This window comes from Bombina bombina, chromosome 8 (genome assembly GCF_027579735.1).
Source record: "Bombina bombina isolate aBomBom1 chromosome 8, aBomBom1.pri, whole genome shotgun sequence".
Classification (NCBI taxonomy): Eukaryota; Metazoa; Chordata; class Amphibia; order Anura; family Bombinatoridae; genus Bombina; species Bombina bombina.
Window position 1 is genome coordinate 133,092,351 of NC_069506.1, and position 25,902 is coordinate 133,118,252.

At 36.8% G+C, this 25,902-nt stretch overlaps 36 non-coding genes across 36 annotated transcripts; all 36 read right to left on the reverse strand.

Annotated features, from left to right (window-relative positions):
- Nucleotides 1-795: 795 nt before the first annotated feature.
- Nucleotides 796-868, reverse strand: TRNAF-GAA (transfer RNA phenylalanine (anticodon GAA)). The gene has a single exon. It is a non-coding gene; the product is annotated as a tRNA-Phe (tRNA).
- Nucleotides 869-1,150: 282 nt separating this feature from the next.
- Nucleotides 1,151-1,223, reverse strand: TRNAF-GAA (transfer RNA phenylalanine (anticodon GAA)). Its single transcript has one exon. It is a non-coding gene; the product is annotated as a tRNA-Phe (tRNA).
- Nucleotides 1,224-2,725: 1,502 nt separating this feature from the next.
- TRNAF-GAA (transfer RNA phenylalanine (anticodon GAA)) lies at nucleotides 2,726-2,798 on the reverse strand. The gene has a single exon. It is a non-coding gene; the product is annotated as a tRNA-Phe (tRNA).
- Nucleotides 2,799-3,080: 282 nt separating this feature from the next.
- TRNAF-GAA (transfer RNA phenylalanine (anticodon GAA)) lies at nucleotides 3,081-3,154 on the reverse strand. The gene has a single exon. It is a non-coding gene; the product is annotated as a tRNA-Phe (tRNA).
- Nucleotides 3,155-3,668: 514 nt separating this feature from the next.
- On the reverse strand, nucleotides 3,669-3,741 carry TRNAF-GAA (transfer RNA phenylalanine (anticodon GAA)). Its single transcript has one exon. It is a non-coding gene; the product is annotated as a tRNA-Phe (tRNA).
- Nucleotides 3,742-4,023: 282 nt separating this feature from the next.
- On the reverse strand, nucleotides 4,024-4,096 carry TRNAF-GAA (transfer RNA phenylalanine (anticodon GAA)). Its single transcript has one exon. It is a non-coding gene; the product is annotated as a tRNA-Phe (tRNA).
- A 1,502-nt stretch (nucleotides 4,097-5,598) lies between these two features.
- On the reverse strand, nucleotides 5,599-5,671 carry TRNAF-GAA (transfer RNA phenylalanine (anticodon GAA)). The gene has a single exon. It is a non-coding gene; the product is annotated as a tRNA-Phe (tRNA).
- A 282-nt stretch (nucleotides 5,672-5,953) lies between these two features.
- TRNAF-GAA (transfer RNA phenylalanine (anticodon GAA)) lies at nucleotides 5,954-6,026 on the reverse strand. The gene has a single exon. It is a non-coding gene; the product is annotated as a tRNA-Phe (tRNA).
- A 514-nt stretch (nucleotides 6,027-6,540) lies between these two features.
- On the reverse strand, nucleotides 6,541-6,613 carry TRNAF-GAA (transfer RNA phenylalanine (anticodon GAA)). The gene has a single exon. It is a non-coding gene; the product is annotated as a tRNA-Phe (tRNA).
- A 282-nt stretch (nucleotides 6,614-6,895) lies between these two features.
- TRNAF-GAA (transfer RNA phenylalanine (anticodon GAA)) lies at nucleotides 6,896-6,968 on the reverse strand. The gene has a single exon. It is a non-coding gene; the product is annotated as a tRNA-Phe (tRNA).
- A 514-nt stretch (nucleotides 6,969-7,482) lies between these two features.
- On the reverse strand, nucleotides 7,483-7,555 carry TRNAF-GAA (transfer RNA phenylalanine (anticodon GAA)). Its single transcript has one exon. It is a non-coding gene; the product is annotated as a tRNA-Phe (tRNA).
- A 282-nt stretch (nucleotides 7,556-7,837) lies between these two features.
- On the reverse strand, nucleotides 7,838-7,911 carry TRNAF-GAA (transfer RNA phenylalanine (anticodon GAA)). The gene has a single exon. It is a non-coding gene; the product is annotated as a tRNA-Phe (tRNA).
- Nucleotides 7,912-9,413: 1,502 nt separating this feature from the next.
- Nucleotides 9,414-9,486, reverse strand: TRNAF-GAA (transfer RNA phenylalanine (anticodon GAA)). The gene has a single exon. It is a non-coding gene; the product is annotated as a tRNA-Phe (tRNA).
- A 282-nt stretch (nucleotides 9,487-9,768) lies between these two features.
- TRNAF-GAA (transfer RNA phenylalanine (anticodon GAA)) lies at nucleotides 9,769-9,841 on the reverse strand. The gene has a single exon. It is a non-coding gene; the product is annotated as a tRNA-Phe (tRNA).
- A 514-nt stretch (nucleotides 9,842-10,355) lies between these two features.
- Nucleotides 10,356-10,428, reverse strand: TRNAF-GAA (transfer RNA phenylalanine (anticodon GAA)). The gene has a single exon. It is a non-coding gene; the product is annotated as a tRNA-Phe (tRNA).
- Nucleotides 10,429-10,710: 282 nt separating this feature from the next.
- TRNAF-GAA (transfer RNA phenylalanine (anticodon GAA)) lies at nucleotides 10,711-10,783 on the reverse strand. The gene has a single exon. It is a non-coding gene; the product is annotated as a tRNA-Phe (tRNA).
- A 1,502-nt stretch (nucleotides 10,784-12,285) lies between these two features.
- Nucleotides 12,286-12,358, reverse strand: TRNAF-GAA (transfer RNA phenylalanine (anticodon GAA)). Its single transcript has one exon. It is a non-coding gene; the product is annotated as a tRNA-Phe (tRNA).
- A 282-nt stretch (nucleotides 12,359-12,640) lies between these two features.
- TRNAF-GAA (transfer RNA phenylalanine (anticodon GAA)) lies at nucleotides 12,641-12,713 on the reverse strand. The gene has a single exon. It is a non-coding gene; the product is annotated as a tRNA-Phe (tRNA).
- Nucleotides 12,714-13,227: 514 nt separating this feature from the next.
- On the reverse strand, nucleotides 13,228-13,300 carry TRNAF-GAA (transfer RNA phenylalanine (anticodon GAA)). Its single transcript has one exon. It is a non-coding gene; the product is annotated as a tRNA-Phe (tRNA).
- A 277-nt stretch (nucleotides 13,301-13,577) lies between these two features.
- On the reverse strand, nucleotides 13,578-13,650 carry TRNAF-GAA (transfer RNA phenylalanine (anticodon GAA)). Its single transcript has one exon. It is a non-coding gene; the product is annotated as a tRNA-Phe (tRNA).
- A 1,502-nt stretch (nucleotides 13,651-15,152) lies between these two features.
- TRNAF-GAA (transfer RNA phenylalanine (anticodon GAA)) lies at nucleotides 15,153-15,225 on the reverse strand. The gene has a single exon. It is a non-coding gene; the product is annotated as a tRNA-Phe (tRNA).
- Nucleotides 15,226-15,507: 282 nt separating this feature from the next.
- TRNAF-GAA (transfer RNA phenylalanine (anticodon GAA)) lies at nucleotides 15,508-15,580 on the reverse strand. Its single transcript has one exon. It is a non-coding gene; the product is annotated as a tRNA-Phe (tRNA).
- A 514-nt stretch (nucleotides 15,581-16,094) lies between these two features.
- On the reverse strand, nucleotides 16,095-16,167 carry TRNAF-GAA (transfer RNA phenylalanine (anticodon GAA)). The gene has a single exon. It is a non-coding gene; the product is annotated as a tRNA-Phe (tRNA).
- A 282-nt stretch (nucleotides 16,168-16,449) lies between these two features.
- Nucleotides 16,450-16,523, reverse strand: TRNAF-GAA (transfer RNA phenylalanine (anticodon GAA)). Its single transcript has one exon. It is a non-coding gene; the product is annotated as a tRNA-Phe (tRNA).
- A 1,502-nt stretch (nucleotides 16,524-18,025) lies between these two features.
- TRNAF-GAA (transfer RNA phenylalanine (anticodon GAA)) lies at nucleotides 18,026-18,098 on the reverse strand. Its single transcript has one exon. It is a non-coding gene; the product is annotated as a tRNA-Phe (tRNA).
- A 282-nt stretch (nucleotides 18,099-18,380) lies between these two features.
- On the reverse strand, nucleotides 18,381-18,453 carry TRNAF-GAA (transfer RNA phenylalanine (anticodon GAA)). Its single transcript has one exon. It is a non-coding gene; the product is annotated as a tRNA-Phe (tRNA).
- A 514-nt stretch (nucleotides 18,454-18,967) lies between these two features.
- Nucleotides 18,968-19,040, reverse strand: TRNAF-GAA (transfer RNA phenylalanine (anticodon GAA)). Its single transcript has one exon. It is a non-coding gene; the product is annotated as a tRNA-Phe (tRNA).
- A 282-nt stretch (nucleotides 19,041-19,322) lies between these two features.
- TRNAF-GAA (transfer RNA phenylalanine (anticodon GAA)) lies at nucleotides 19,323-19,395 on the reverse strand. Its single transcript has one exon. It is a non-coding gene; the product is annotated as a tRNA-Phe (tRNA).
- Nucleotides 19,396-20,897: 1,502 nt separating this feature from the next.
- Nucleotides 20,898-20,970, reverse strand: TRNAF-GAA (transfer RNA phenylalanine (anticodon GAA)). The gene has a single exon. It is a non-coding gene; the product is annotated as a tRNA-Phe (tRNA).
- A 282-nt stretch (nucleotides 20,971-21,252) lies between these two features.
- On the reverse strand, nucleotides 21,253-21,326 carry TRNAF-GAA (transfer RNA phenylalanine (anticodon GAA)). Its single transcript has one exon. It is a non-coding gene; the product is annotated as a tRNA-Phe (tRNA).
- Nucleotides 21,327-21,840: 514 nt separating this feature from the next.
- Nucleotides 21,841-21,913, reverse strand: TRNAF-GAA (transfer RNA phenylalanine (anticodon GAA)). The gene has a single exon. It is a non-coding gene; the product is annotated as a tRNA-Phe (tRNA).
- Nucleotides 21,914-22,173: 260 nt separating this feature from the next.
- TRNAF-GAA (transfer RNA phenylalanine (anticodon GAA)) lies at nucleotides 22,174-22,246 on the reverse strand. The gene has a single exon. It is a non-coding gene; the product is annotated as a tRNA-Phe (tRNA).
- Nucleotides 22,247-23,748: 1,502 nt separating this feature from the next.
- TRNAF-GAA (transfer RNA phenylalanine (anticodon GAA)) lies at nucleotides 23,749-23,821 on the reverse strand. The gene has a single exon. It is a non-coding gene; the product is annotated as a tRNA-Phe (tRNA).
- Nucleotides 23,822-24,103: 282 nt separating this feature from the next.
- Nucleotides 24,104-24,177, reverse strand: TRNAF-GAA (transfer RNA phenylalanine (anticodon GAA)). The gene has a single exon. It is a non-coding gene; the product is annotated as a tRNA-Phe (tRNA).
- Nucleotides 24,178-24,691: 514 nt separating this feature from the next.
- On the reverse strand, nucleotides 24,692-24,764 carry TRNAF-GAA (transfer RNA phenylalanine (anticodon GAA)). The gene has a single exon. It is a non-coding gene; the product is annotated as a tRNA-Phe (tRNA).
- A 909-nt stretch (nucleotides 24,765-25,673) lies between these two features.
- Nucleotides 25,674-25,746, reverse strand: TRNAF-GAA (transfer RNA phenylalanine (anticodon GAA)). The gene has a single exon. It is a non-coding gene; the product is annotated as a tRNA-Phe (tRNA).
- Between the last annotated feature and the right edge of the window lie 156 nt (nucleotides 25,747-25,902).

Genomic DNA, 25,902 nt, shown 5'->3' on the forward strand with positions numbered 1-25,902 from the left:
TTATTTGGAAGAGGAATATCAATTCTAGTGCTTCGGTTCCTATCATGAAAAGACAACTCTAGGAGAGGAGTTATTTTCCTTTCTTAGAAATTGCAAGGAGTAAACTACTAGCAGTAATGGAAAATTGCCATTTGCGGAATGTATTCGGCGATTACACTTTATTTTCTAAAGTCTTGCTCTGAGGGGAAAAAAATAAAGCGACTTTGAAAGGAGTATTATATCTACTTAAAACCAACCAACTGCCAAAACCCAAGATCGAACCAGGGACCTTTAGATCTTTAGTCTAATGCTCTCCTAAATGAAAATACAAAGCAAGAAATTCTGGATTTGCACTATTTTGCACATGTGATAAATCGGTAGTATGTTTCGTGCAAGATACAGTGATTATTGTATTGTAAAATGATTTTGAAATGTGAATGGGTAAAGCCTTTTGTAGACATGTGCGGCAGTAAAGTACATGACAAGTGTTTACATCCGACAGGGCTGAAACTAATGCTTATTTAATTAAGACATTGTCCAACTTGGAAAGAGAAGGCATTTACAAACCATAGCACTTTATTTGGAAGAGGAATATCAATTCTAGTGCTTTGGTTCCTATCATGAAAAAATAACTCTAGGAGAGGAGTTATTTTCCGTTCTTAGAAATTGCAAGGAGAAAAGTACTAGCAGTAATGGAAAATTGCCATTTGTGGAATGTATTGGGCGGTTAGAGTTTATTTTCTAAAGTCTTGCTCTGAGGGGAAAAAAATGAAGCTACTTTGAAAGGAGTATTATATCTACTTAAAACCAAGCCACTGCCGAAACCCGGGATCGAACCAGGGACCTTTAGATCTTCAGTCTAACGCTCTCCCAACTGAGCTATTTCGGCTATTTGCCCAGTGTATTTTAGTCTCTATTGAGAGACAATATTTTTACAAAACAGGAAATTCTGGATTGGCCCTATTTTGCACATGTGATAAATCGGTAGTATGTTTGGTGCAAGGTACAGTGATTATTTTATCGTAAAATGTGAATGGGTAAAGCCTTTTGTAGACATGTGCAGCAGTAATGTACATGACAAGTGTTTCTATCCAACAGGGCTGAAACTAATGCTTATTTAATTAAGACATTGTCCAACTTGGAAAGAGAAGGCAGCCAAAGACCAAGCCACTGCCGAAACCCGGGATCAAACCAGGGACCTTTAGATCTTCAGTCTAACGCTCTCCCAACTGAGCTATTTCGGCTATGTGCCCAGTTTTCTATAGTATCTAATTAGAGACGATATTTTTACAAAACAGGAAATTCCGGATTCACCCTATTTTGCACATGTGATAAATCGGTAATATGTTTCATGCAAGGTACAGTGATTATTGTATTGTAAAATGATTTTGAAATGTGACTGGGTAAAGCCTTTTGTAGACATGACAAGTGTTTCCATCTGACAGGGCTGAAAGTAATGCTTAATTAATTAAAGGGACAGTATACACTCATTTTCATATAACTGCATGTAATAGACACTACTATAAAGAATAAGATGCACAGATACTGATATAAAAATCCAGTATAAAACTGTTTAAAAACTTACTTAGAAGCTGTCAGTTTGGCTCTGTTGAAAATGCAGCTGGAAAGCCCACTGCAAGTGGCAAATAAGACACTCCCCCCTCCCCCTTCTTTTACATATGAAAAGACCCTTTCCACAAACAGGAGCAAGCTGGAGAAGGTAGCTGACAGTATTCACATAAAACTTTGGGGCTTGGTTAGGAGTCTGAAAATCAGAACAATGTTATTTAAAAATAAGCAAAACTATACATTTATTTTAAAAATAAAAACTTTATGGGCTATATAAATAGATCATCTACAAAACATTTATGCAAAGAAAAATTGAGTGTATAATGTCCCTTTAAGACATTGTCCAACTTGGAAAGAGAAGGCATCCCCAAACCATAGCACTTTATTTGGAAGAGGAATATCAATTCTAGTGCTTCGGTTCCTATCATGAAAAGACAACTCTAGGAGAGGAGTTATTTTCCTTTCTTAGAAATTGCAAGGAGTAAACTACTAGCAGTAATGGAAAATTGCCATTTGCGGAATGTATTCGGCGATTACACTTTATTTTCTAAAGTCTTGCTCTGAGGGGAAAAAAATAAAGCGACTTTGAAAGGAGTATTATATCTACTTAAAACCAACCAACTGCCAAAACCCAAGATCGAACCAGGGACCTTTAGATCTTTAGTCTAATGCTCTCCTAAATGAAAATACAAAGCAAGAAATTCTGGATTTGCACTATTTTGCACATGTGATAAATCGGTAGTATGTTTCGTGCAAGATACAGTGATTATTGTATTGTAAAATGATTTTGAAATGTGAATGGGTAAAGCCTTTTGTAGACATGTGCGGCAGTAAAGTACATGACAAGTGTTTACATCCGACAGGGCTGAAACTAATGCTTATTTAATTAAGACATTGTCCAACTTGGAAAGAGAAGGCATTTACAAACCATAGCACTTTATTTGGAAGAGGAATATCAATTCTAGTGCTTTGGTTCCTATCATGAAAAAATAACTCTAGGAGAGGAGTTATTTTCCGTTCTTAGAAATTGCAAGGAGAAAAGTACTAGCAGTAATGGAAAATTGCCATTTGTGGAATGTATTGGGCGGTTAGAGTTTATTTTCTAAAGTCTTGCTCTGAGGGGAAAAAAATGAAGCTACTTTGAAAGGAGTATTATATCTACTTAAAACCAAGCCACTGCCGAAACCCGGGATCGAACCAGGGACCTTTAGATCTTCAGTCTAACGCTCTCCCAACTGAGCTATTTCGGCTATTTGCCCAGTGTATTTTAGTCTCTATTGAGAGACAATATTTTTACAAAACAGGAAATTCTGGATTGGCCCTATTTTGCACAAGTGATAAATCGGTAGTATGTTTGGTGCAAGGTACAGTGATTATTTTATCGTAAAATGTGAATGGGTAAAGCCTTTTGTAGACATGTGCAGCAGTAATGTACATGACAAGTGTTTCTATCCAACAGGGCTGAAACTAATGCTTATTTAATTAAGACATTGTCCAACTTGGAAAGAGAAGGCAGCCAAAGACCAAGCCACTGCCGAAACCCGGGAATCGAACCAGGGACCTTTAGATCTTCAGTCTAACGCTCTCCCAACTGAGCTATTTCGGCTATGTGCCCAGTTTTCTATAGTATCTAATTAGAGATGATATTTTTACAAAACAGGAAATTCCGGATTCACCTTATTTTGCACATGTGATAAATCGGTAATATGTTTCATGCAAGGTACAGTGATTATTGTATTGTAAAATGATTTTGAAATGTGAATGGGTAAAGCCTTTTGTAGACATGACAAGTGTTTCCATCAGACAGGGCTGAAAGTAATGCTTAATTAATTAAGACATTGTCCAATTTGGAAAGAGAAGGCATCCCCAAACCATAGCACATTATTTGGAAGAGGAATTTCAATTCTAGTGCTTCGGTCCTATCATGAAAAAATAACTCTAGGAGAGGAGTTATTTTCCTTTCTTAGAAATTGCAAGGAGTAAACTACTAGCAGTAATGGAAAATTGCCATTTGCGGAATGTATTCGGCGATTACACTTTATTTTCTAAAGTCTTGCTCTGAGGGGAAAAAAATGAAGCTACTTTGAAAGGAGTATTATATCTACTTAAAACCAAGCCACTGCCGAAACCCGGGATCGAACCAGGGACCTTTAGATCTTCAGTCTAACGCTCTCCCAACTGAGCTATTTCGGCTATTTGCCCAGTGTATTTTAGTCTCTATTGAGAGACAATATTTTTACAAAACAGGAAATTCTGGATTCGACCTATTTTGCACATGTGATAAATCGGTAGTATGTTTCGTGCAAGGTACAGTGATTATTTTATTGTAAAATGTCAATGGGTAAAGCCTTTTGTAGACATGTGCAGCAGTAAAGTACATGACAAGTGTTTCCATCCAACAGGGCTGAAACTAATGCTTATTTAATTAAGACATTGTCCAACTTGGAAAGAGAAGGCATCCAAAGACCAAACCACTGCCGAAACCCGGGATCAAACCAGGGACCTTTAGATCTTCAGTCTAACGCTCTCCCAACTGAGCTATTTCGGCTATGTGCCCAGTTTTCTATAGTATCTAATTAGAGACAATATTTTTACAAAACAGGAAATTCCGGATTCACCCTATTTTGCACATGTGATAAATCGGTAATATGTTTCATGCAAGGTACAGTGATTATTGTATTGTAAAATGATTTTGAAATGTGACTGGGTAAAGCCTTTTGTAGACATGACAAGTGTTTCCATCTGACAGGGCTGAAAGTAATGCTTAATTAATTAAAGGGACAGTATACACTCATTTTCATATAACTGCATGTAATAGACACTACTATAAAGAATAAGATGCACAGATACTGATATAAAAATCCAGTATAAAACTGTTTAAAAACTTACTTAGAAGCTGTCAGTTTGGCTCTGTTGAAAATGCAGCTGGAAAGCCCACTGCAAGTGGCAAATAAGACACTCCCCCCTCCCCCTTCTTTTACATATGAAAAGACCCTTTCCACAAACAGGAGCAAGCTGGAGAAGGTAGCTGACAGTATTCACATAAAACTTTGGGGCTTGGTTAGGAGTCTGAAAATCAGAACAATGTTATTTAAAAATAAGCAAAACTATACATTTATTTTAAAAATAAAAACTTTATGGGCTATATAAATAGATCATCTACAAAACATTTATGCACAGAAAAATTGAGTGTATAATGTCCCTTTAAGACATTGTCCAACTTGGAAAGAGAAGGCATCCCCAAACCATAGCACTTTATTTGGAAGAGGAATATCAATTCTAGTGCTTCGGTTCCTATCATGAAAAAATAACTCTAGGAGAGGAGTTATTTTCCTTTCTTAGAAATTGCAAGGAGTAAACTACTAGCAGTAATGGAAAATTGCCATTTGCGGAATGTATTCGGCGATTACACTTTATTTTCTAAAGTCTTGCTCTGAGGGGAAAAAAATTAAGCGACTTTGAAAGGAGTATTATATCTACTTAAAACCAACCAACTGCCAAAACCCAAGATCGAACCAGGGACCTTTAGATCTTTAGTCTAATGCTCTCCTAAATGAAAATACAAAGCAAGAAATTCTGGATTTGCACTATTTTGCACATGTGATAAATCGGTAGTATGTTTCGTGCAAGATACAGTGATTATTGTATTGTAAAATGATTTTGAAATGTGAATGGGTAAAGCCTTTTGTAGACATGTGCGGCAGTAAAGTACATGACAAGTGTTTACATCCGACAGGGCTGAAACTAATGCTTATTTAATTAAGACATTGTCCAACTTGGAAAGAGAAGGCATTTACAAACCATAGCACTTTATTTGGAAGAGGAATATCAATTCTAGTGCTTTGGTTCCTATCATGAAAAAATAACTCTAGGAGAGGAGTTATTTTCCGTTCTTAGAAATTGCAAGGAGAAAAGTACTAGCAGTAATGGAAAATTGCCATTTGTGGAATGTATTGGGCGGTTAGAGTTTATTTTCTAAAGTCTTGCTCTGAGGGGAAAAAAATGAAGCTACTTTGAAAGGAGTATTATATCTACTTAAAACCAAGCCACTGCCGAAACCCGGGATCGAACCAGGGACCTTTAGATCTTCAGTCTAACGCTCTCCCAACTGAGCTATTTCGGCTATTTGCCCAGTGTATTTTAGTCTCTATTGAGAGACAATATTTTTACAAAACAGGAAATTCTGGATTGGCCCTATTTTGCACATGTGATAAATCGGTAGTATGTTTGGTGCAAGGTACAGTGATTATTTTATCGTAAAATATGAATGGGTAAAGCCTTTTGTAGACATGTGCAGCAGTAATGTACATGACAAGTGTTTCTATCCAACAGGGCTGAAACTAATGCTTATTTAATTAAGACATTGTCCAACTTGGAAAGAGAAGGCAGCCAAAGACCAAGCCACTGCCGAAACCCGGGATCGAACCAGGGACCTTTAGATCTTCAGTCTAACGCTCTCCCAACTGAGCTATTTCGGCTATGTGCCCAGTTTTCTATAGTATCTAATTAGAGATGATATTTTTACAAAACAGGAAATTCCGGATTCACCTTATTTTGCACATGTGATAAATCGGTAATATGTTTCATGCAAGGTACAGTGATTATTGTATTGTAAAATGATTTTGAAATGTGAATGGGTAAAGCCTTTTGTAGACATGACAAGTGTTTCCATCAGACAGGGCTGAAAGTAATGCTTAATTAATTAAGACATTGTCCAATTTGGAAAGAGAATGCATCCCCAAACCATAGCACATTATTTGGAAGAGGAATTTCAATTCTAGTGCTTCGGTCCTATCATGAAAAAATAACTCTAGGAGAGGAGTTATTTTCCTTTCTTAGAAATTGCAAGGAGTAAACTACTAGCAGTAATGGAAAATTGCCATTTGCGGAATGTATTCGGCGATTACACTTTATTTTCTAAAGTCTTGCTCTGAGGGGAAAAAAATGAAGCTACTTTGAAAGGAGTATTATATCTACTTAAAACCAAGCCACTGCCGAAACCCGGGATCGAACCAGGGACCTTTAGATCTTCAGTCTAACGCTCTCCCAACTGAGCTATTTCGGCTATTTGCCCAGTGTATTTTAGTCTCTATTGAGAGACAATATTTTTACAAAACAGGAAATTCTGGATTGGCCCTATTTTGCACATGTGATAAATCGGTAGTATGTTTGGTGCAAGGTACAGTGATTATTTTATCGTAAAATGTGAATGGGTAAAGCCTTTTGTAGACATGTGCAGCAGTAATGTACATGACAAGTGTTTCTATCCAACAGGGCTGAAACTAATGCTTATTTAATTAAGACATTGTCCAACTTGGAAAGAGAAGGCAGCCAAAGACCAAGCCACTGCCGAAACCCGGGATCGAACCAGGGACCTTTAGATCTTCAGTCTAACGCTCTCCCAACTGAGCTATTTCGGCTATGTGCCCAGTTTTCTATAGTATCTAATTAGAGATGATATTTTTACAAAACAGGAAATTCCGGATTCACCTTATTTTGCACATGTGATAAATCGGTAATATGTTTCATGCAAGGTACAGTGATTATTGTATTGTAAAATGATTTTGAAATGTGAATGGGTAAAGCCTTTTGTAGACATGACAAGTGTTTCCATCAGACAGGGCTGAAAGTAATGCTTAATTAATTAAGACATTGTCCAATTTGGAAAGAGAAGGCATCCCCAAACCATAGCACATTATTTGGAAGAGGAATTTCAATTCTAGTGCTTCGGTCCTATCATGAAAAAATAATTCTAGGAGAGGAGTTATTTTCCTTTCTTAGAAATTGCAAGGAGTAAACTACTAGCAGTAATGGAAAATTGCCATTTGCGGAATGTATTCGGCGATTACACTTTATTTTCTAAAGTCTTGCTCTGAGGGGAAAAAAATGAAGCTACTTTGAAAGGAGTATTATATCTACTTAAAACCAAGCCACTGCCGAAACCCGGGATCGAACCAGGGACCTTTAGATCTTCAGTCTAACGCTCTCCCAACTGAGCTATTTCGGCTATTTGCCCAGTGTATTTTAGTCTCTATTGAGAGACAATATTTTTACAAAACAGGAAATTCTGGATTCGACCTATTTTGCACATGTGATAAATCGGTAGTATGTTTCGTGCAAGGTACAGTGATTATTTTATTGTAAAATGTCAATGGGTAAAGCCTTTTGTAGACATGTGCAGCAGTAAAGTACATGACAAGTGTTTCCATCCAACAGGGCTGAAACTAATGCTTATTTAATTAAGACATTGTCCAACTTGGAAAGAGAAGGCATCCAAAGACCAAGCCACTGCCGAAACCCGGGATCAAAACCAGGGACCTTTAGATCTTCAGTCTAACGCTCTCCCAACTGAGCTATTTCGGCTATGTGCCCAGTTTTCTATAGTATCTAATTAGAGACAATATTTTTACAAAACAGGAAATTCCGGATTCACCCTATTTTGCACATGTGATAAATCGGTAATATGTTTCATGCAAGGTACAGTGATTATTGTATTGTAAAATGATTTTGAAATGTGACTGGGTAAAGCCTTTTGTAGACATGACAAGTGTTTCCATCTGACAGGGCTGAAAGTAATGCTTAATTAATTAAAGGGACAGTATACACTCATTTTCATATAACTGCATGTAATAGACACTACTATAAAGAATAAGATGCACAGATACTGATATAAAAATCCAGTATAAAACTGTTTAAAAACTTACTTAGAAGCTGTCAGTTTGGCTCTGTTGAAAATGCAGCTGGAAAGCCCACTGCAAGTGGCAAATAAGACACTCCCCCCTCCCCTTTCTTTTACATATGAAAAGACCCTTTCCACAAACAGGAGCAAGCTGGAGAAGGTAGCTGACAGTATTCACATAAAACTTTGGGGCTTGGTTAGGAGTCTGAAAATCAGAACAATGTTATTTAAAAATAAGCAAAACTATACATTTATTTTAAAAATAAAAACTTTATGGGCTATATAAATAGATCATCTACAAAACATTTATGCAAAGAAAAATTGAGTGTATAATGTCCCTTTAAGACATTGTCCAACTTGGAAAGAGAAGGCATCCCCAAACCATAGCACTTTATTTGGAAGAGGAATATCAATTCTAGTGCTTCGGTTCCTATCATGAAAAGACAACTCTAGGAGAGGAGTTATTTTCCTTTCTTAGAAATTGCAAGGAGTAAACTACTAGCAGTAATGGAAAATTGCCATTTGCGGAATGTATTCGGCGATTACACTTTATTTTCTAAAGTCTTGCTCTGAGGGGAAAAAAATAAAGCGACTTTGAAAGGAGTATTATATCTACTTAAAACCAACCAACTGCCAAAACCCAAGATCGAACCAGGGACCTTTAGATCTTTAGTCTAATGCTCTCCTAAATGAAAATACAAAGCAAGAAATTCTGGATTTGCACTATTTTGCACATGTGATAAATCGGTAGTATGTTTCGTGCAAGATACAGTGATTATTGTATTGTAAAATGATTTTGAAATGTGAATGGGTAAAGCCTTTTGTAGACATGTGCGGCAGTAAAGTACATGACAAGTGTTTACATCCGACAGGGCTGATACTAATGCTTATTTAATTAAGACATTGTCCAACTTGGAAAGAGAAGGCATTTACAAACCATAGCACTTTATTTGGAAGAGGAATATCAATTCTAGTGCTTTGGTTCCTATCATGAAAAAATAACTCTAGGAGAGGAGTTATTTTCCGTTCTTAGAAATTGCAAGAAGAAAAGTACTAGCAGTAATGGAAAATTGCCATTTGTGGAATGTATTGGGCGGTTAGAGTTTATTTTCTAAAGTCTTGCTCTGAGGGGAAAAAAATGAAGCTACTTTGAAAGGAGTATTATATCTACTTAAAACCAAGCCACTGCCGAAACCCGGGATCGAACCAGGGACCTTTAGATCTTCAGTCTAACGCTCTCCCAACTGAGCTATTTCGGCTATTTGCCCAGTGTATTTTAGTCTCTATTGAGAGACAATATTTTTACAAAACAGGAAATTCTGGATTGGCCCTATTTTGCACATGTGATAAATCGGTAGTATGTTTGGTGCAAGGTACAGTGATTATTTTATCGTAAAATGTGAATGGGTAAAGCCTTTTGTAGACATGTGCAGCAGTAATGTACATGACAAGTGTTTCCATCCAACAGGGCTGAAACTAATGCTTATTTAATTAAGACATTGTCCAACTTGGAAAGAGAAGGCAGCCAAAGACCAAGCCACTGCCGAAACCCGGGATCGAACCAGGGACCTTTAGATCTTCAGTCTAACGCTCTCCCAACTGAGCTATTTCGGCTATGTGCCCAGGTTTCTATAGTATCTAATTAGAGATGATATTTTTACAAAACAGGAAATTCCGGATTCACCTTATTTTGCACATGTGATAAATCTGTAATATGTTTCATGCAAGGTACAGTGATTATTGTATTGTAAAATGATTTTGAAATGTGAATGGGTAAAGCCTTTTGTAGACATGACAAGTGTTTCCATCAGACAGGGCTGAAAGTAATGCTTAATTAATTAAGACATTGTCCAATTTGGAAAGAGAAGGCATCCCCAAACCATAGCACATTATTTGGAAGAGGAATTTCAATTCTAGTGCTTCGGTCCTATCATGAAAAAATAATTCTAGGAGAGGAGTTATTTTCCTTTCTTAGAAATTGCAAGGAGTAAACTACTAGCAGTAATGGAAAATTGCCATTTGCGGAATGTATTCGGCGATTACACTTTATTTTCTAAAGTCTTGCTCTGAGGGGAAAAAAATGAAGCTACTTTGAAAGGAGTATTATATCTACTTAAAACCAAGCCACTGCCGAAACCCGGGATCGAACCAGGGACCTTTAGATCTTCAGTCTAACGCTCTCCCAACTGAGCTATTTCGGCTATTTGCCCAGTGTATTTTAGTCTCTATTGAGAGACAATATTTTTACAAAACAGGAAATTCTGGATTCGACCTATTTTGCACATGTGATAAATCGGTAGTATGTTTCGTGCAAGGTACAGTGATTATTTTATTGTAAAATGTCAATGGGTAAAGCCTTTTGTAGACATGTGCAGCAGTAAAGTACATGACAAGTGTTTCCATCCAACAGGGCTGAAACTAATGCTTATTTAATTAAGACATTGTCCAACTTGGAAAGAGAAGGCATCCAAAGACCAAACCACTGCCGAAACCCGGGATCAAACCAGGGACCTTTAGATCTTCAGTCTAACGCTCTCCCAACTGAGCTATTTCGGCTATGTGCCCAGTTTTCTATAGTATCTAATTAGAGACAATATTTTTACAAAACAGGAAATTCCGGATTCACCCTATTTTGCACATGTGATAAATCGGTAATATGTTTCATGCAAGGTACAGTGATTATTGTATTGTAAAATGATTTTGAAATGTGACTGGGTAAAGCCTTTTGTAGACATGACAAGTGTTTCCATCTGACAGGGCTGAAAGTAATGCTTAATTAATTAAAGGGACAGTATACACTCATTTTCATATAACTGCATGTAATAGACACTACTATAAAGAATAAGATGCACAGATACTGATATAAAAATCCAGTATAAAACTGTTTAAAAACTTACTTAGAAGCTGTCAGTTTGGCTCTGTTGAAAATGCAGCTGGAAAGCCCACTGCAAGTGGCAAATAAGACACTCCCCCCTCCCCCTTCTTTTACATATGAAAAGACCCTTTCCACAAACAGGAGCAAGCTGGAGAAGGTAGCTGACAGTATTCACATAAAACTTTGGGGCTTGGTTAGGAGTCTGAAAATCAGAACAATGTTATTTAAAAATAAGCAAAACTATACATTTATTTTAAAAATAAAAACTTTATGGGCTATATAAATAGATCATCTACAAAACATTTATGCAAAGAAAAATTGAGTGTATAATGTCCCTTTAAGACATTGTCCAACTTGGAAAGAGAAGGCATCCCCAAACCATAGCACTTTATTTGGAAGAGGAATATCAATTCTAGTGCTTCGGTTCCTATCATGAAAAGACAACTCTAGGAGAGGAGTTATTTTCCTTTCTTAGAAATTGCAAGGAGTAAACTACTAGCAGTAATGGAAAATTGCCATTTGCGGAATGTATTCGGCGATTACACTTTATTTTCTAAAGTCTTGCTCTGAGGGGAAAAAAATAAAGCGACTTTGAAAGGAGTATTATATCTACTTAAAACCAACCAACTGCCAAAACCCAAGATCGAACCAGGGACCTTTAGATCTTTAGTCTAATGCTCTCCTAAATGAAAATACAAAGCAAGAAATTCTGGATTTGCACTATTTTGCACATGTGATAAATCGGTAGAATGTTTCGTGCAAGATACTGTGATTATTGTATTGTAAAATGATTTTGAAATGTGAATGGGTAAAGCCTTTTGTAGACATGTGCGGCAGTAAAGTACATGACAAGTGTTTACATCCGACAGGGCTGATACTAATGCTTATTTAATTAAGACATTGTCCAACTTGGAAAGAGAAGGCATTTACAAACCATAGCACTTTATTTGGAAGAGGAATATCAATTCTAGTGCTTTGGTTCCTATCATGAAAAAATAACTCTAGGAGAGGAGTTATTTTCCGTTCTTAGAAATTGCAAGGAGAAAAGTACTAGCAGTAATGGAAAATTGCCATTTGTGGAATGTATTGGGCGGTTAGAGTTTATTTTCTAAAGTCTTGCTCTGAGGGGAAAAAAATGAAGCTACTTTGAAAGGAGTATTATATCTACTTAAAACCAAGCCACTGCCGAAACCCGGGATCGAACCAGGGACCTTTAGATCTTCAGTCTAACGCTCTCCCAACTGAGCTATTTCGGCTATTTGCCCAGTGTATTTTAGTCTCTATTGAGAGACAATATTTTTACAAAACAGGAAATTCTGGATTGGCCCTATTTTGCACATGTGATAAATCGGTAGTATGTTTGGTGCAAGGTACAGTGATTATTTTATCGTAAAATGTGAATGGGTAAAGCCTTTTGTAGACATGTGCAGCAGTAATGTACATGACAAGTGTTTCTATCCAACAGGGCTGAAACTAATGCTTATTTAATTAAGACATTGTCCAACTTGGAAAGAGAAGGCAGCCAAAGACCAAGCCACTGCCGAAACCCGGGATCGAACCAGGGACCTTTAGATCTTCAGTCTAACGCTCTCCCAACTGAGCTATTTCGGCTATGTGCCCAGGTTTCTATAGTATCTAATTAGAGATGATATTTTTACAAAACAGGAAATTCCGGATTCACCTTATTTTGCACATGTGATAAATCTGTAATATGTTTCATGCAAGGTACAGTGATTATTGTATTGTAAAATGATTTTGAAATGTGAATGGGTAAAGCCTTTTGTAGACATGACAAGTGTTTCCATCAGACAGGGCTGAAAGTAATGCTTAATTAATTAAGACATTGTCCAATTTGGAAAGAGAAGGCATCCCCAAACCATAGCACATTATTTGGAAGAGGAATTTCAATTCTAGTGCTTCGGTCCTATCATGAAAAAATAACTCTAGGAGAGGAGTTATTTTCCTTTCTTAGAAATTGCAAGGAGTAAACTACTAGCAGTAATGGAAAATTGCCATTTGCGGAATGTATTCGGCGATTACACTTTATTTTCTAAAGTCTTGCTCTGAGGGGAAAAAAATGAAGCTACTTTGAAAGGAGTATTATATCTACTTAAAACCAAGCCACTGCCGAAACCCGGGATCGAACCAGGGACCTTTAGATCTTCAGTCTAACGCTCTCCCAACTGAGCTATTTCGGCTATTTGCCCAGTGTATTTTAGTCTCTATTGAGAGACAATATTTTTACAAAACAGGAAATTCTGGATTCGACCTATTTTGCACATGTGATAAATCGGTAGTATGTTTCGTGCAAGGTACAGTGATTATTTTATTGTAAAATGTCAATGGGTAAAGCCTTTTGTAGACATGTGCAGCAGTAAAGTACATGACAAGTGTTTCCATCCAACAGGGCTGAAACTAATGCTTATTAAGACATTGTCCAACTTGGAAAGAGAAGGCATCCAAAGACCAAGCCACTGCCGAAACCCGGGATCGAACCAGGGACCTTTAGATCTTCAGTCTAACGCTCTCCCAACTGAGCTATTTCGGCTATGTGCCCAGTTTTCTATAGTATCTAATTAGAGACGATATTTTTACAAAACAGGAAATTCCGGATTCACCCTATTTTGCACATGTGATAAATCGGTAATATGTTTCATGCAAGGTACAGTGATTATTGTATTGTAAAATGATTTTGAAATGTGAATGGGTAAAGCCTTTTGTAGACATGACAAGTGTTTCCATCTGACAGGGCTGAAAGTAATGCTTAATTAATTAAAGGGACAGTATACACTCATTTTCATATAACTGCATGTAATAGACACTACTATAAAGAATAAGATGCACAGATACTGATATAAAAATCCAGTATAAAACTGTTTAAAAACTTACTTAGAAGCTGTCAGTTTGGCTCTGTTGAAAATGCAGCTGGAAAGCCCACTGCAAGTGGCAAATAAGACACTCCCCCCTCCCCCTTCTTTTACATATGAAAAGACCCTTTCCACAAACAGGAGCAAGCTGGAGAAGGTAGCTGACAGTATTCACATAAAACTTTGGGGCTTGGTTAGGAGTCTGAAAATCAGAACAATGTTATTTAAAAATAAGCAAAACTATACATTTATTTTAAAAATAAAAACTTTATGGGCTATATAAATAGATCATCTACAAAACATTTATGCAAAGAAAAATTGAGTGTATAATGTCCCTTTAAGACATTGTCCAACTTGGAAAGAGAAGGCATCCCCAAACCATAGCACTTTATTTGGAAGAGGAATATCAATTCTAGTGCTTCGGTTCCTATCATGAAAAGACAACTCTAGGAGAGGAGTTATTTTCCTTTCTTAGAAATTGCAAGGAGTAAACTACTAGCAGTAATGGAAAATTGCCATTTGTGGAATGTATTCGGCGATTACACTTTATTTTCTAAAGTCTTGCTCTGAGGGGAAAAAAATTAAGCGACTTTGAAAGGAGTATTATATCTACTTAAAACCAACCAACTGCCAAAACCCAAGATCGAACCAGGGACCTTTAGATCTTTAGTCTAATGCTCTCCTAAATGAAAATACAAAGCAAGAAATTCTGGATTTGCACTATTTTGCACATGTGATAAATCGGTAGTATGTTTCGTGCAAGATACAGTGATTATTGTATTGTAAAATGATTTTGAAATGTGAATGGGTAAAGCCTTTTGTAGACATGTGCGGCAGTAAAGTACATGACAAGTGTTTACATCCGACAGGGCTGATACTAATGCTTATTTAATTAAGACATTGTCCAACTTGGAAAGAGAAGGCATTTACAAACCATAGCACTTTATTTGGAAGAGGAATATCAATTCTAGTGCTTTGGTTCCTATCATGAAAAAATAACTCTAGGAGAGGAGTTATTTTCCGTTCTTAGAAATTGCAAGGAGAAAAGTACTAGCAGTAATGGAAAATTGCCATTTGTGGAATGTATTGGGCGGTTAGACTTTATTTTCTAAAGTCTTGCTCTGAGGGGAAAAAAATGAAGCTACTTTGAAAGGAGTATTATATCTACTTAAAACCAAGCCACTGCCGAAACCCGGGATCGAACCAGGGACCTTTAGATCTTCAGTCTAACGCTCTCCCAACTGAGCTATTTCGGCTATTTGCCCAGTGTATTTTAGTCTCTATTGAGAGACAATATTTTTACAAAACAGGAAATTCTGGATTGGCCCTATTTTGCACAAGTGATAAATCGGTAGTATGTTTGGTGCAAGGTACAGTGATTATTTTATCGTAAAATGTGAATGGGTAAAGCCTTTTGTAGACATGTGCAGCAGTAATGTACATGACAAGTGTTTCTATCCAACAGGGCTGAAACTAATGCTTATTTAATTAAGACATTGTCCAACTTGGAAAGAGAAGGCAGCCAAAGACCAAGCCACTGCCGAAACCCGGGATCGAACCAGGGACCTTTAGATCTTCAGTCTAACGCTCTCCCAACTGAGCTATTTCGGCTATGTGCCCAGTTTTCTATAGTATCTAATTAGAGATGATATTTTTACAAAACAGGAAATTCCGGATTCACCTTATTTTGCACATGTGATAAATCGGTAATATGTTTCATGCAAGGTACAGTGATTATTGTATTGTAAAATGATTTTGAAATGTGAATGGGTAAAGCCTTTTGTAGACATGACAAGTGTTTCCATCAGACAGGGCTGAAAGTAATGCTTAATTAATTAAGACATTGTCCAATTTGGAAAGAGAAGGCATCCCCAAACCATAGCACATTATTTGGAAGAGGAATTTCAATTCTAGTGCTTCGGTCCTATCATGAAAAAATAACTCTAGGAGAGGAGTTATTTTCCTTTCTTAGAAATTGCAAGGAGTAAACTACTAGCAGTAATGGAAAATTGCCATTTGCGGAATGTATTCGGCGATTACACTTTATTTTCTAAAGTCTTGCTCTGAGGGGAAAAAAATGAAGCTACTTTGAAAGGAGTATTATATCTACTTAAAACCAAGCCACTGCCGAAACCCGGGATCGAACCAGGGACCTTTAGATCTTCAGTCTAACGCTCTCCCAACTGAGCTATTTCAGCTATTTGCCCAGTGTATTTTAGTCTCTATTGAGAGACAATATTTTTACAAAACAGGAAATTCTGGATTCGACCTATTTTGCACATGTGATAAATCGGTAGTATGTTTCGTGCAAGGTACAGTGATTATTTTATTGTAAAATGTCAATGGGTAAAGCCTTTTGTAGACATGTGCAGCAGTAAAGTACATGACAAGTGTTTCCATCCAACAGGGCTGAAACTAATGCTTATTTAATTAAGACATTGTCCAACTTGGAAAGAGAAGGCATCCAAAGACCAAACCACTGCCTTAAACCCGGGATCAAACCAGGGACCTTTAGATCTTCAGTCTAACGCTCTCCCAACTGAGCTATTTCGGCTATGTGCCCAGTTTTCTATAGTATCTAATTAGAGACAATATTTTTACAAAACAGGAAATTCCGGATTCACCCTATTTTGCACATGTGATAAATCGGTAATATGTTTCATGCAAGGTACAGTGATTATTGTATTGTAAAATGATTTTGAAATGTGACTGGGTAAAGCCTTTTGTAGACATGACAAGTGTTTCCATCTGACAGGGCTGAAAGTAATGCTTAATTAATTAAAGGGACAGTATACACTCATTTTCATATAACTGCATGTAATAGACACTACTATAAAGAATAAGATGCACAGATACTGATATAAAAATCCAGTATAAAACTGTTTAAAAACTTACTTAGAAGCTGTCAGTTTGGCTCTGTTGAAAATGCAGCTGGAAAGCCCACTGCAAGTGGCAAATAAGACACTCCCCCCTCCCCCTTCTTTTACATATGAAAAGACCCTTTCCACAAACAGGAGCAAGCTGGAGAAGGTAGCTGACAGTATTCACATAAAACTTTGGGGCTTGGTTAGGAGTCTGAAAATCAGAACAATGTTATTTAAAAATAAGCAAAACTATACATTTATTTTAAAAATAAAAACTTTATGGGCTATATAAATAGATCATCTACAAAACATTTATGCAAAGAAAAATTGAGTGTATAATGTCCCTTTAAGACATTGTCCAACTTGGAAAGAGAAGGCATCCCCAAACCATAGCACTTTATTTGGAAGAGGAATATCAATTCTAGTGCTTCGGTTCCTATCATGAAAAGACAACTCTAGGAGAGGAGTTATTTTCCTTTCTTAGAAATTGCAAGGAGTAAACTACTAGCAGTAATGGAAAATTGCCATTTGCGGAATGTATTCGGCGATTACACTTTATTTTCTAAAGTCTTGCTCTGAGGGGAAAAAAATAAAGCGACTTTGAAAGGAGTATTATATCTACTTAAAACCAACCAACTGCCAAAACCCAAGATCGAACCAGGGACCTTTAGATCTTTAGTCTAATGCTCTCCTAAATGAAAATACAAAGCAAGAAATTCTGGATTTGCACTATTTTGCACATGTGATAAATCGGTAGTATGTTTCGTGCAAGATACTGTGATTATTGTATTGTAAAATGATTTTGAAATGTGAATGGGTAAAGCCTTTTGTAGACATGTGCGGCAGTAAAGTACATGACAAGTGTTTACATCCGACAGGGCTGAAACTAATGCTTATTTAATTAAGACATTGTCCAACTTGGAAAGAGAAGGCATTTACAAACCATAGCACTTTATTTGGAAGAGGAATATCAATTCTAGTGCTTTGGTTCCTATCATGAAAAAATAACTCTAGGAGAGGAGTTATTTTCCGTTCTTAGAAATTGCAAGAAGAAAAGTACTAGCAGTAATGGAAAATTGCCATTTGTGGAATGTATTGGGCGGTTAGAGTTTATTTTCTAAAGTCTTGCTCTGAGGGGAAAAAAATGAAGCTACTTTGAAAGGAGTATTATATCTACTTAAAACCAAGCCACTGCCGAAACCCGGGATCGAACCAGGGACCTTTAGATCTTCAGTCTAACGCTCTCCCAACTGAGCTATTTCGGCAATTTGCCCAGTGTATTTTAGTCTCTATTGAGAGACAATATTTTTACAAAACAGGAAATTCTGGATTGGCCCTATTTTGCACATGTGATAAATCGGTAGTATGTTTGGTGCAAGGTACAGTGATTATTTTATCGTAAAATATGAATGGGTAAAGCCTTTTGTAGACATGTGCAGCAGTAATGTACATGACAAGTGTTTCTATCTAACAGGGCTGAAACTAATGCTTATTTAATTAAGACATTGTCCAACTTGGAAAGAGAAGGCAGCCAAAGACCAAGCCACTGCCGAAACCCGGGATCGAACCAGGGACCTTTAGATCTTCAGTCTAACGCTCTCCCAACTGAGCTATTTCGGCTATGTGCCCAGTTTTCTATAGTATCTAATTAGAGATGATATTTTTACAAAACAGGAAATTCCGGATTCACCTTATTTTGCACATGTGATAAATCGGTAATATGTTTCATGCAAGGTACAGTGATTATTGTATTGTAAAATGATTTTGAAATGTGAATGGGTAAAGCCTTTTGTAGACATGACAAGTGTTTCCATCAGACAGGGCTGAAAGTAATGCTTAATTAATTAAGACATTGTCCAATTTGGAAAGAGAATGCATCCCCAAACCATAGCACATTATTTGGAAGAGGAATTTCAATTCTAGTGCTTCGGTCCTATCATGAAAAAATAACTCTAGGAGAGGAGTTATTTTCCTTTCTTAGAAATTGCAAGGAGTAAACTACTAGCAGTAATGGAAAATTGCCATTTGCGGAATGTATTCGGCGATTACACTTTATTTTCTAAAGTCTTGCTCTGAGGGGAAAAAAATGAAGCTACTTTGAAAGGAGTATTATATCTACTTAAAACCAAGCCACTGCCGAAACCCGGGATCGAACCAGGGACCTTTAGATCTTCAGTCTAACGCTCTCCCAACTGAGCTATTTCGGCTATTTGCCCAGTGTATTTTAGTCTCTATTGAGAGACAATATTTTTACAAAACAGGAAATTCTGGATTCGACCTATTTTGCACATGTGATAAATCGGTAGTATGTTTCGTGCAAGGTACAGTGATTATTTTATTGTAAAATGTCAATGGGTAAAGCCTTTTGTAGACATGTGCAGCAGTAAAGTACATGACAAGTGTTTCCATCCAACAGGGCTGAAACTAATGCTTATTTAATTAAGACATTGTCCAACTTGGAAAGAGAAGGCAGCCAAAGACCAAACCACTGCCGAAACCCGGGATCAAACCAGGGACCTTTAAATCTTCAGTCTAACGCTCTCCCAACTGAGCTATTTCGGCTATGTGCCCAGTTTTCTATAGTATCTAATTAGAGACGATATTTTTACAAAACAGGAAATTCCGGATTCACCCTATTTTGCACATGTGATAAATCGGTAATATGTTTCATGCAAGGTACAGTGATTATTGTATTGTAAAATAATTTTGAAATGTGACTGGGTAAAGCCTTTTGTAGACATGACAAGTGTTTCCATCTGACAGGGCTGAAAGTAATGCTTAATTAATTAAAGGGACAGTATACACTCATTTTCATATAACTGCATGTAATAGACACTACTATAAAGAATAAGATGCACAGATACTGATATAAAAATCCAGTATAAAACTGTTTAAAAACTTACTTAGAAGCTGTCAGTTTGGCTCTGTTGAAAATGCAGCTGGAAAGCCCACTGCAAGTGGCAAATAAGACACTCCCCCCTCCCCTTTCTTTTACATATGAAAAGACCCTTTCCACAAACAGGAGCAAGCTGGAGAAGGTAGCTGACAGTATTCACATAAAACTTTGGGGCTTGGTTAGGAGTCTGAAAATCAGAACAATGTTATTTAAAAATAAGCAAAACTATACATTTATTTTAAAAATAAAAACTTTATGGGCTATATAAATAGATCATCTACAAAACATTTATGCAAAGAAAAATTGAGTGTATAATGTCCCTTTAAGACATTGTCCAACTTGGAAAGAGAAGGCATCCCCAAACCATAGCACTTTATTTGGAAGAGGAATATCAATTCTAGTGCTTCGGTTCCTATCATGAAAAGACAACTCTAGGAGAGGAGTTATTTTCCTTTCTTAGAAATTGCAAGGAGTAAACTACTAGCAGTAATGGAAAATTGCCATTTGCGGAATGTATTCGGCGATTACACTTTATTTTCTAAAGTCTTGCTCTGAGGGGAAAAAAATTAAGCGACTTTGAAAGGAGTATTATATCTACTTAAAACCAACCAACTGCCAAAACCCAAGATCGAACCAGGGACCTTTAGATCTTTAGTCTAATGCTCTCCTAAATGAAAATACAAAGCAAGAAATTCTGGATTTGCACGATTTTGCACATGTGATAAATCGGTAGAATGTTTCGTGCAAGATACTGTGATTATTGTATTGTAAAATGATTTTGAAATGTGAATGGGTAAAGCCTTTTGTAGACATGTGCGGCAGTAAAGTACATGACAAGTGTTTACATCCGACAGGGCTGATACTAATGCTTATTTAATTAAGACATTGTCCAACTTGGAAAGAGAAGGCATTTACAAACCATAGCACTTTATTTGGAAGAGGAATATCAATTCTAGTGCTTTGGTTCCTATCATGAAAAAATAACTCTAGGAGAGGAGTTATTTTCCGTTCTTAGAAATTGCAAGGAGAAAAGTACTAGCAGTAATGGAAAATTGCCATTTGTGGAATGTATTGGGCGGTTAGAGTTTATTTTCTAAAGTCTTGCTCTGAGGGGGAAAAAATGAAGCTACTTTGAAAGGAGTATTATATCTACTTAAAACCAAGCCACTGCCGAAACCCGGGATCGAACCAGGGACCTTTAGATCTTCAGTCTAACGCTCTCCCAACTGAGCTATTTCGGCTATTTGCCCAGTGTATTTTAGTCTCTATTGAGAGACAATATTTTTACAAAACAGGAAATTCTGGATTGGCCCTATTTTGCACAAGTGATAAATCGGTAGTATGTTTGGTGCAAGGTACAGTGATTATTTTATCGTAAAATGTGAATGGGTAAAGCCTTTTGTAGACATGTGCAGCAGTAATGTACATGACAAGTGTTTCTATCCAACAGGGCTGAAACTAATGCTTATTTAATTAAGACATTGTCCAACTTGGAAAGAGAAGGCAGCCAAAGACCAAGCCACTGCCGAAACCCGGGAATCGAACCAGGGATCTTTAGATCTTCAGTCTAACGCTCTCCCAACTGAGCTATTTCGGCTATGTGCCCAGGTTTCTATAGTATCTAATTAGAGATGATATTTTTACAAAACAGGAAATTCCGGATTCACCTTATTTTGCACATGTGATAAATCTGTAATATGTTTCATGCAAGGTACAGTGATTATTGTATTGTAAAATGATTTTGAAATGTGAATGGGTAAAGCCTTTTGTAGACATGACAAGTGTTTCCATCAGACAGGGCTGAAAGTAATGCTTAATTAATTAAGACATTGTCCAATTTGGAAAGAGAAGGCATCCCCAAACCATAGCACATTATTTGGAAGAGGAATTTCAATTCTAGTGCTTCGGTCCTATCATGAAAAAATAACTCTAGGAGAGGAGTTATTTTCCTTTCTTAGAAATTGCAAGGAGTAAACTACTAGCAGTAATGGAAAATTGCCATTTGCGGAATGTATTCGGCGATTACACTTTATTTTCTAAAGTCTTGCTCTGAGGGGAAAAAAATGAAGCTACTTTGAAAGGAGTATTATATCTACTTAAAACCAAGCCACTGCCGAAACCCAGGATCGAACCAGGGACCTTTAGATCTTCAGTCTAACGCTCTCCCAACTGAGCTATTTCGGCTATTTGCCCAGTGTATTTTAGTCTCTATTGAGAGACAATATTTTTACAAAACAGGAAATTCTGGATTCGACCTATTTTGCACATGTGATAAATCGGTAGTATGTTTCGTGCAAGGTACAGTGATTATTTTATTGTAAAATGTCAATGGGTAAAGCCTTTTGTAGACATGTGCAGCAGTAAAGTACATGACAAGTGTTTCCATCCAACTAATTAAGACATTGTCCAACTTGGAAAGAGAACGCATCCAAAGACCAAGCCACTGCCGAAACCCGGGATCGAACCAGGGACCTTTAGATCTTCAGTCTAACGCTCTCCCAACTGAGCTATTTCGGCTATGTGCCCAGTTTTCTATAGTATCTAATTAGAGACGATATTTTTACAAAACAGGAAATTCCGGATTCACCCTATTTTGCACATGTGATAAATCGGTAATATGATTCATGCAAGGTACAGTGATTATTGTATTGTAAAATGATTTTGAAATGTGAATGGGTAAAGCCTTTTGTAGACATGACAAGTGTTTCCATCTGACAGGGCTGAAATTAATGCTTAATTAATTAAAGGGACAGTATACACTCATTTTCATATAACTGCATGTAATAGACACTACTATAAAGAATAAGATGCACAGATACTGATATAAAAATCCAGTATAAAACTGTTTAAAAACTTACTTAGAAGCTGTCAGTTTGGCTCTGTTGAAAATGCAGCTGGAAAGCCCACTGCAAGTGGCAAATAAGACACTCCCCCCTCCCCCTTCTTTTACATATGAAAAGACCCTTTCCACAAACAGGAGCAAGCTGGAGAAGGTAGCTGACAGTATTCACATAAAACTTTGGGGCTTGGTTAGGAGTCTGAAAATCAGAACAATGTTATTTAAAAATAAGCAAAACTATACATTTATTTTAAAAATAAAAACTTTATGGGCTATATAAATAGATCATCTACAAAACATTTATGCAAAGAAAAATTGAGTGTATAATGTCCCTTTAAGACATTGTCCAACTTGGAAAGAGAAGGCATCCCCAAACCATAGCACTTTATTTGGAAGAGGAATATCAATTCTAGTGCTTCGGTTCCTATCATGAAAAGACAACTCTAGGAGAGGAGTTATTTTCCTTTCTTAGAAATTGCAAGGAGTAAACTACTAGCAGTAATGGAAAATTGCCATTTGCGGAATGTATTCGGCGATTACACTTTATTTTCTAAAGTCTTGCTCTGAGGGGAAAAAAATTAAGCGACTTTGAAAGGAGTATTATATCTACTTAAAACCAACCAACTGCCAAAACCCAAGATCGAACCAGGGACCTTTAGATCTTTAGTCTAATGCTCTCCTAAATGAAAATACAAAGCAAGAAATTCTGGATTTGCACGATTTTGCACATGTGATAAATCGGTAGAATGTTTCGTGCAAGATACTGTGATTATTGTATTGTAAAATGATTTTGAAATGTGAATGGGTAAAGCCTTTTGTAGACATGTGCGGCAGTAAAGTACATGACAAGTGTTTACATCCGACAGGGCTGATACTAATGCTTATTTAATTAAGACATTGTCCAACTTGGAAAGAGAAGGCATTTGCAAACCATAGCACTTTATTTGGAAGAGGAATATCAATTCTAGTGCTTTGGTTCCTATCATGAAAAAATAACTCTAGGAGAGGAGTTATTTTCCGATCTTAGAAATTGCAAGGAGAAAAGTACTAGCAGTAATGGAAAATTGCCATTTGTGGAATGTATTGGGCGGTTAGAGTTTATTTTCTAAAGTCTTGCTCTGAGGGGAAAAAAATGAAGCTACTTTGAAAGGAGTATTATATCTACTTAAAACCAAGCCACTGCCGAAACCCGGGATCGAACCAGGGACCTTTAGATCTTCAGTCTAACGCTCTCCCAACTGAGCTATTTCGGCTATTTGCCCAGTGTATTTTAGTCTCTATTGAGAGACAATATTTTTACAAAACAGGAAATTCTGGATTGGCCCTATTTTGCACAAGTGATAAATCGGTAGTATGTTTGGTGCAAGGTACAGTGATTATTTTATCGTAAAATGTGAATGGGTAAAGCCTTTTGTAGACATGTGCAGCAGTAATGTACATGACAAGTGTTTCTATCCAACAGGGCTGAAACTAATGCTTATTTAATTAAGACATTGTCCAACTTGGAAAGAGAAGGCAGCCAAAGACCAAGCCACTGCCGAAACCCGGGAATCGAACCAGGGATCTTTAGATCTTCAGTCTAACGCTCTCCCAACTGAGCTATTTCGGCTATGTGCCCAGGTTTCTATAGTATCTAATTAGAGATGATATTTTTACAAAACAGGAAATTCCGGATTCACCTTATTTTGCACATGTGATAAATCTGTAATATGTTTCATGCAAGGTACAGTGATTATTGTATTGTAAAATGATTTTGAAATGTGAATGGGTAAAGCCTTTTGTAGACATGACAAGTGTTTCCATCAGACAGGGCTGAAAGTAATGCTTAATTAATTAAGACATTGTCCAATTTGGAAAGAGAAGGCATCCCCAAACCATAGCACATTATTTGGAAGAGGAATTTCAATTCTAGTGCTTCGGTCCTATCATGAAAAAATAACTCTAGGAGAGGAGTTATTTTCCTTTCTTAGAAATTGCAAGGAGTAAACTACTAGCAGTAATGGAAAATTGCCATTTGCGGAATGTATTCGGCGATTACACTTTATTTTCTAAAGTCTTGCTCTGAGGGGAAAAAAATGAAGCTACTTTGAAAGGAGTATTATATCTACTTAAAACCAAGCCACTGCCGAAACCCGGGATCGAACCAGGGACCTTTAGATCTTCAGTCTAACGCTCTCCCAACTGAGCTATTTCGGCTATTTGCCCAGTGTATTTTAGTCTCTATTGAGAGACAATATTTTTACAAAACAGGAAATTCTGGATTCGACCTATTTTGCACATGTGATAAATCGGTAGTATGTTTCGTGCAAGGTACAGTGATTATTTTATTGTAAAATGTCAATGGGTAAAGCCTTTTGTAGACATGTGCAGCAGTAAAGTACATGACAAGTGTTTCCATCCAACTACAGTGATTATTGTATTGTAAAATGATTTTGAAATGTGAATGGGTAAAGCCTTTTGTAGACATGACAAGTGTTTCCATCAGACAGGGCTGAAAGTAATGCTTAATTAATTAAGACATTGTCCAATTTGGAAAGAGAAGGCATCCCCAAACCATATCACATTATTTGGAAGAGGAATTTCAATTCTAGTGCTTCGGTCCTATCATGAAAAAATAATTCTAGGAGAGGAGTTATTTTCCTTTCTTAGAAATTGCAAGGAGTAAACTACTAGCAGTAATGGAAAATTGCCATTTGCGGAATGTATTCGGCGATTACACTTTATTTTCTAAAGTCTTGCTCTGAGGGGAAAAAAATGAAGCTACTTTGAAAGGAGTATTATATCTACTTAAAACCAAGCCACTGCCAAAACCCAAGATCGAACCAGGGACCTTTAGATCTTTAGTCTAATGCTCTCCTAAATGAAAATACAAAGCAAGAAATTCTGGATTTGCACTATTTTGCACATGTGATAAATCGGTAGTATGTTTCGTGCAAGGTACAGTGATTATTTTATTGTAAAATGTCAATGGGTAAAGCCTTTTGTAGACATGTGCAGCAGTAAAGTACATGACAAGTGTTTCCATCCAACAGGGCTGAAACTAATGCTTATTTAATTAAGACATTGTCCAACTTGGAAAGAGAAGGCATCCAAAGACCAAACCACTGCCGAAACCCGGGATCAAACCAGGAACCTTTAGATCTTCAGTCTAACGCTCTCCCAACTGAGCTATTTCGGCTATGTGCCCAGTTTTCTATAGTATCTAATTAGAGACGATATTTTTACAAAACAGGAAATTCCGGATTCACCCTATTTTGCACATGTGATAAATCTGTAATATGTTTCATGCAAGGTACAGTGATTATTGTATTGTAAAATGATTTTGAAATGTGAA